Source organism: Rattus norvegicus, chromosome 20 (assembly GCF_036323735.1).
Source record: "Rattus norvegicus strain BN/NHsdMcwi chromosome 20, GRCr8, whole genome shotgun sequence".
Taxonomy (NCBI): domain Eukaryota; kingdom Metazoa; phylum Chordata; class Mammalia; order Rodentia; family Muridae; genus Rattus; species Rattus norvegicus.
This window is the reverse complement of record NC_086038.1, coordinates 13,597,809-13,606,085: the sequence shown is the minus strand read 5'-3', so window position 1 is coordinate 13,606,085 and position 8,277 is coordinate 13,597,809.

Below are 8,277 nucleotides of genomic sequence, written 5' to 3'. Positions count from 1 at the left end.
CTTCTGCATTCTGAAGTTAGTTGTTACTCTTGGAAAGGAACACGGTTAACAGTTGATAAAAATTCCTTCTGTGCTGTCCTTCCCCGGCCTGCCCTGTGTGCAAGCCCCCATGCTGGCTGGTTTCTCCAGAGTACCCTTGTACTGTACACACCACCCGATGGGATGGGCCACCTGCCCAATCATCTGCCCTCATCGCTCCCTGAAGGCGCACGCCAGGCCTTCCCCCATACTTTAGCAAAACATAAGTTTCCTTAGCTTGAATAAGCTGTGGTTCACTCGTGTTCCTTATCTACTGGCTGACGGGTTCGTGTCTGCTGTTACTGTTTCCCCCATCCCACCCACCATGGTACTTTAGAATTTCCACAGAGGGTCTTAATGGGCTCTCCTCCGGACTGTGGTCCCTACCCCAGCCTGTTAGGATCAGGCTACATTGTTGCATTAGGGAGGATTAGGGTTTAGTGGGCATGGCATGATGGGTCATGGGGTGGAAGGAGATGGCAGTGGCCCTGGGATGGTGACAGGAAGGAGGTGATACTGTGTCCTCCTGTCATGAGCTCGAGAGCTAGAAGTGGGTCTGCTTTTCATACGCCAACATCCCTGTAGATCACCCTTTATTAAACTCTCCTCATGTTGCCCACCATGGTGTGGTAGCATGCGTCCCCGCTCACAATAACAGGCTCTCCAATTTTCAATATTTGGCCCCAGGAGGATAGGTTCCAGGCTCAGATGTTTCTCTGTCAACCAGCAGTACTGTCTTAGTATGTCTGTGTGATAAAGCTCAGACATACCACAGGCTGAGAAAGTAATAAGCAGTAGGTTGATCCATGATTCTGGTGGCTTCAAAGTCCAAGAGAAAGGGACTGACATCTGCTGAGACCTCCATGCCACTTCCTGACATGGTGTTCTGACCAGGGCACAGAGAAGTAAAGGGGGGACCAGATTTGTTTTTGTAACAAACCTAGTCTTGTGATAACATTGTATCCAAGAGCCCCACACACTTCCCCAGCCTCCGAACAATGATTGCACTCGGAACCGTCTTTCAATTCAAGTTTGAAGGAGACATTCAGACCTCAGTAAGTAGGCTAGAGGTGTCACTTGGTGGCAGAGGGCTTGCTGACCACAGGTTCCATCCCTGTTGGGGCAAAAAATAAAAACCCGGCAGAACTGGTTCCTGTATATACCCTGGCAGTCTTGCTCCCTCAAGCTACTTCCGGTTCCAATCGGCCATTGGAACTAGCGCTAATTATCTCAGTGGTTCCACCCTGCCCTCATCTACTCTCTGATCTGCTGTTTGAGGGCCTCATCTACTCTCTTATCCGCTGTTTGAGGGCCCTGTCCTCACTCACAGCTCTCTTGGCTGGTGTCCACCACACCAGGCATACACATCCCAATTCCATGTCGGTCTCGTGCATCCCGTCACCACACACTCTCTTGAACCAAATTAAGTCACCACATGAAAGAACACATCACACAATATCCTCTGATCCAACTGCTAAGATATAATCTGCCCATCTAGACAACACAAAATGCTGCACACATCCATCCCTTAAGAATACTCATAACAACCTGTAATCTGTGCAGAGAGGAATCTTAACATCCACCACCATGTTCTCTCAGCTCCTTCCTGGCTCAGGCCTCCTCTGCCTCTCTAAAACTTTTCTCCTACCCATTCTTCCTTCTTGTCCAATGACAGGCGTCGTTCTATCCTGGACCTGCCTTCAGCTGCATAGCGACATCAACCTATACATCCCCATCCCTGAAAAACAAACCAGAGAGGGTAGAGAGATGGCCCAGCAGTTAAAAGCACTTACTGCTCTCACAGAAGACCCAGGTCCAGTTCCCAGCACTCACCTGGTGGCTCACAACCGCGTGTAACTCTATTCCCAGGAAATCTGATCCCCTTCCTACTTCCTTGGGTTCCTGTACACTCAAGTACTTACTCATAAAAATAAGTCTTTAGAAATGGAAAAGCAGGGGTTGGGGATTTAGCTCAATGGTAGAGCTCTTGCCTAGCAAGCGCAAGGCCCTGGGTTTGGTCCTCAGCTCTGGAAAAAAAATGGAAAAGCAGCCCCATCACTTCCATGTTATCCCTCACTCCGTACCCCACCATTGGAGACAAAGACACTATTTTCAGACTTCTTAGCCTTTGCCAGTAGATTTCTTTCTTTCTTTCTTTCTTTCTTTCTTTTTTTTAAAGATTTATTTACTTATTATTTATGAGAACACTGTAGCTGTCTTCAGACACACCAGAAGAGGGCATCAGATCCCATTACAGATGGTTGTGAGACACCATGTGGTTGCTCGGATTTGAACTCAGGACCTCGGGAAGAGCAGTCAGTGCTCTAACCACTGAGCCATCTCTCCAGCCCTGCCGGGTAGATTTCTATCAAGGCCCCAGGCAGTCTGTGGCTCTGGGCCTGCAGGACTTGGTAAGCAGCTTCCCCCAGCCAAGGTCTAGTGAGTGATGATGTTCAAGTCCTTGAGAGGTGTGTGCCTTCTTCTCCCACAATCCCTGCTTCCTATCCACTCCTTTGTTCGTCTCTTGCTGGAGAAACCTGTGGCCTGTTGCCCTCTAACAGATGACCTAAAAAGCCAGGACAACATCTGAACCGCTTCCCACTCTAACCCTTTAGTTTAGCTTTCGGTCTGGTCCCAGTAGAATCAGGGCCTTATCTGGATAAGTAGCTGTTGAACTTCTGCTTCAGGCAAGTATTTGGAGCAGACTCTCGCCTAAAACCTAAAAAGGCCCAAGACCTGAAAAAGGATCTATGTGCACCATACCTCAGCCACTCCTGCTTGGAGTGCCCTACTAAGCTGTACCCCAGCATAGCCTGTTCCTGTGTCTGCACGGTGCTGGCCAACCCTCCCCTAGTCATGCCGAAGGAGTGGTTCAGGGTCCACAGTGACTGGACCAGGCACGTCATGCCCTCTTGTGCACTGGTTGCTTGCCTCTACCTTCCCGACTCTCGTTATGAGCCTCGGTGGCCCAGAGGAGGACACAGGCATCTTCTCAGGTAAGCTTCATTTTCTAGAAAAATCCAGGATGTCTTAAGCCAGAACTGTGGTCAACTAACATCTAGGTAGTTGAACATAGAAGTAGACAGGATTGGTTACACTTGTGTGTCTCTCTCCCTCTCCCTACTCCCTCCCTCCCCCAACCCCTCCCCTCGACTCCCCCTCCCTCCACTCTCCCTCCCTCCTCCCCCTCTTGTGTGTGTGTGTGTGTGTGTGTGTGTGTGTGTGTGTGTGTGTGTGTGAGAGAGAGAGAGAGAGAGAGAGAGAGAGAGAGAAGAGAGAGCGAGCGAGAGAGCGAGCGAGAGACAGACAGACAGACAGACAGACAGATAGATTGATCCATTATGTGATCTAGGCCAGCCTCAAACTAAAAGCACCTCCGGTCTCTGCATCACTAATCATTCAGGAGTTTCCACAGCCTGCTTCCCGGAATTCTCCCAGTTATCAATCCCCAAATCCACACAACACTCACTCACGGAGAGACATGACCCCATGAAAGTGCAGGCTGGTGACAAGAAACAGGCCCTGTCCACGCATACGTTCTAGGCCCCGTGAGACAGCGGCATGTTGACAAAGAATTCTAGGTCAAGAGTGGACCGTAAAGAGTGTATGGCAACAGGGGGCTTGACAGTTGGGGCTGGGACATTTCAGAAGAATTACCCAAGTTAGAGGGAACCTCTCCTCTTCTGAACAGGAAGTGAATCTGGAGGGGCCCTGGGCGGGCTTCAGATACAGCCCCAAGACAGGCCCCTCCTGGGGCTCCTCTGCCATCTGCCGTGGCCTCACACGTCACTTCCCATATGTTAGGCTTTCCCCTGAGAGAAGCTGATGAGCAGGCACGAAGTACGGCCATCACATTGTCTCCATCCAGGCACTGTGCATGGCTTCTTCTTCCTCTCTGGAGTCCAGTGCATCAATGGCTTTTAGAGCCACGAGCTACCCGAGTCTATGCCCCAGATGAATGCAGCTTCCTAGACTGTTGTGGGCTGGATTTTTACTCAGCCTGCCTACCCCTGCCCTTCTGAAACACATAAATAAGGGGTTGGATATCTGGGAAGCAAAGCAAACCCAGGGCTTGAAACCTTACCAGGGGAGGCCTCCCTGACCTAGAGTGGGCCTCTGATGACCTGAACCACTCTGGTGGGATTCCTTCACTAACAGGTTCATCGCACCCTGCCCTTCCTCTCCTGGTAAAGGCTGCAGACAACAGGAGATTGCACCACATGGCTTTGGAAGCTCATGAATAATTGATCCCGCAAAGGGTGGGTGGAGTCGCTTCTAATGAGAGTCCTGCTCAGTCACTGGGAACCCGGGCCAGCAATTCCACTGCCTACTTGGCAAGGCTACCTCTACCGAGATCCCCGCTGCCTACTATATAGACGGGGGATTTGTAAGCTTGCAGGAGGTCCACCAGCCATGCACTGTTCAGCCCAGCAGGAGCAAACAGAGCAAGAGAATAGACCGCTGTTGCTTCCCTCTCCCTGAAGATGATGGATCACATGACTGAAGGATAACAGATGGGTAACACAGCCCCATCCCACTTAAAAGGGAGCCTTCTCCAGCCTCCAGCAGGGGTGGAGAGAGGGAAGATGATTGGTTAGAGTAGGAGCAACAATAAAAAATGTTTCCTTTTTTCTTCACTGTACTGGAAGTTTACTCTAGGGCCGTGGTTCCCAACCTTCCTAACGTTGCGACCCCTGAATACGGTTCCTCATGTTGTGGTGATCCCCAGCATAAAATTTTCATGGCTACTTCATATCTGTAATTTTGCTACCGTTAATGAATATTGTAATGTAAACATCTGATAGGCAGGATGTATTTTCATGGTTACAAATTGACTCACAGGGGTCCCAACCCACAGGTTGAGAAGCACTGCTCTAGGGCCTTGCATATGCTAGTAAGTCCTCTGCCATTGAACTGAGCCTGTCTAGGTTTAATTCCCAGCCCAAATAAACTAAGCGTGGTGATGCATACCTATTTGGAACCGTAGATGAACAGTGGGTACCTGAAGCCTTCCATAGGCTTCTCCGCCTGTCCTTGCAGTCAGATCCCCATGACTGGTCTTTCTTCCTCATTTCCCACACCTAACCCATCTTACAAGTCCTGTGAGCTCCACTCCTCTCATGTTTCAGTGCCTGGGATCCACATGGAGAAGGTGGTAGGAACATAGATAGTAAGACACCGACTGTGGTGGTAAGTTCTGGACCCTGAAGGTTAAACCCTACTTGGGTGAATTTATTTGCCTTTAAAATGCAGCCTAAATCTCTTAGGGATATAGAAGGCACTGGCCCATCTCTGATCTCATCTCCTAACTTAGCCGTTCCTCGAATGGCTACATACCCAGAGACTCTTTCTTATCTGTCTCTTCTGCTGTAGTCCTAGCCCACTGTCACCTGTCCAGTCTAGCCTTTCCCCAACTTTTGCCTCATTCTCTGCTAACTCAACTCTGACTGCCTTCTCTCTCAGTCTGTCTGTCTCTTGTTGATCCTCTCTCTCTCTCTCTCTCTCTCTCTCTCTCTCTCTCATACACACCACACACACACACACACACATCAACACACACACACACCACACACACCACACTACACACACACACACCACACACACACACCACACACACACACCACACACACACACCACACACACACACCACACACACACCACACACACATACACACACAAACACACTACACACACACACCACACACATACACACACACATACACCACACACACACCACACACACACCACACACACTTACCACATACTACACACACATCACACACACCACACTACACACACACACCACACACACACAAACACACTACACTACACACACACACCACACACACCACACTACACACACACTACACACACACACCACACACACCACACTACACACACACTACACACACACCACACACGAACACACACATACACACACAAACACACTACACTACACACACACACCATACACTACACACACACCACACACACCACACACACATACACACACACCACACACACATACACACACACACCACACACATACACACACACCACACACACCACACTACACACACACTACACACACACACCACACACACACACAAACACACTACACTACACACACACCACACTACATACACACACACCACACACACTACACACACATCACACACGAACACACAGATACACACACAAACACACTACACTACACACACACCATACACTACACACACACCACACACACCACACACACATACACACACACCACACACATACATGCACACACCACACACACCACACACACATACACACACACACCACACACACCACACACACACACCACACACACACACCATACACATACACACACACACCACACACACACACCACACACACACATACACACACCACACACACACACACACCATACACACACACCACACACTGCACACACACCACACACACCACACACACACCACACACACATATACACATACCACACACACATACACACACACACCACACACTACACACACACCACACACACCACACACACACCACACACACACACACCACACACTACACACACACCACACACACACCACACACACACCACACACACACACCACACACACACCACACACACACACCACACACCACACACACACACCACACACATACACACACACAGCACACACACAGCACACACACATACACACATACACCACACACACACACCACACACACACCACACACACACATACACACACACCACACACACAGCACACACACACATACACACACACCACACACATACACACACACCACACACACGCACACCACACACGCACATACACACACACCACACACTACACACACACCACACACACCACACTACACACACATACCACACACACATACACACACGCCACACACCACACACACACATACACACACGCCACACACCACACACACACACATACACACACGCCACACACACACACACACACATCTCCATGGGCTGTGCTTCTTCTGGGCCACACATATATCCCAATTTGACCATTACTTGCCTACCTGAAGGCTTGCAGAGTTAAGATCGGGCAGAAACAAACACTGGAAGGATGAGGAGAAAGATCACAGTATGGATGAACCTTATGTCTCTCCTTACTCTATCCTGCATCGAAGGACAGATGATAAGAGAGCTCTATAGGAAAAGAGAGGAAGGGAGGGAGAGATGCTCTCTGCAGAAAAGGACCGGAAGCTTAGCATTAGCCAGGATGGCCATGAGGATGGAAGGCTAACTCTGGGGCCAGAAAAGACCGACAGGGGGAAAAAAGAACACTATCTGGATGTGCTCCTGTACTCAAAAGCACTTTGCTGTGTCAAGAGAACAGAGCCTGCAAAACCCAACGGAGAGCTTCTGAGTTTTAAAAGCAAACTTACTTATTTATAAAATATTCAAAGCTAGCATGCGGGTGCATAAACATAGTCCCAACTGCTCTGGAGGCTGCGCAAGAAGTGGATCACTTGAGTCCAGAAGTGTGGGGCCCTCATCTCGAAGTAAATGAATAGTTGAGTAAACAGAAAATATTTCAAGTAGAGGGAGAGGGAGTGTGGCTCAGTGGGAAAGTGGATGCCTAGCATGTTCCAAGGTCCCCGCTTTCCAACTCCCAGCACCCCACACACCAAAAAGTCTACACAAATATTTAAAGTAGCGCTGAGTCGTGATCTGCAAACCAGAGAGCTACCACTACCACACGGATGGATGGATGACACCACCCTCCTTCACCAAAGCACCCCTTCCGGTTCCACATATCAGTGCTTATGTGGGCCCTAACGAGCCTACTGGGAACTTCAGGACCCAGTCAACAAAGAAAACAAAAGAATGTATTCTTTGGAAGATTCTTTTTTTTTTTTTCTTCAAATGGCCAGGAAATAGGATTCCAGAGGCCTGAGCGCTTCTCGTCTTGCGTGCCTGGCTCACTTATTGAATGAGTCCATCAGATCATTATGGGCTGCAACTAGTATTGATTGTGACCCTGTGAGGTCACTGCTCGCTCTCTCTCTCTCTCCTCTGTCTCTGTTTGTGTCTCTCTCTGTCTCTATTTCGCTCCTTCATGTCTCTGTGTCTCTCTGTCCCTGTCTGTCTTTCTCTGCTCTCTGTCTCTCCTTCCTCTTGGTCTGTCTCTGTGTGTCTCTGTTTCTCCTTCCCTGTCTCTCTCGGTCTGTCTCTTCTTCCTCTCCTCTTCCCTT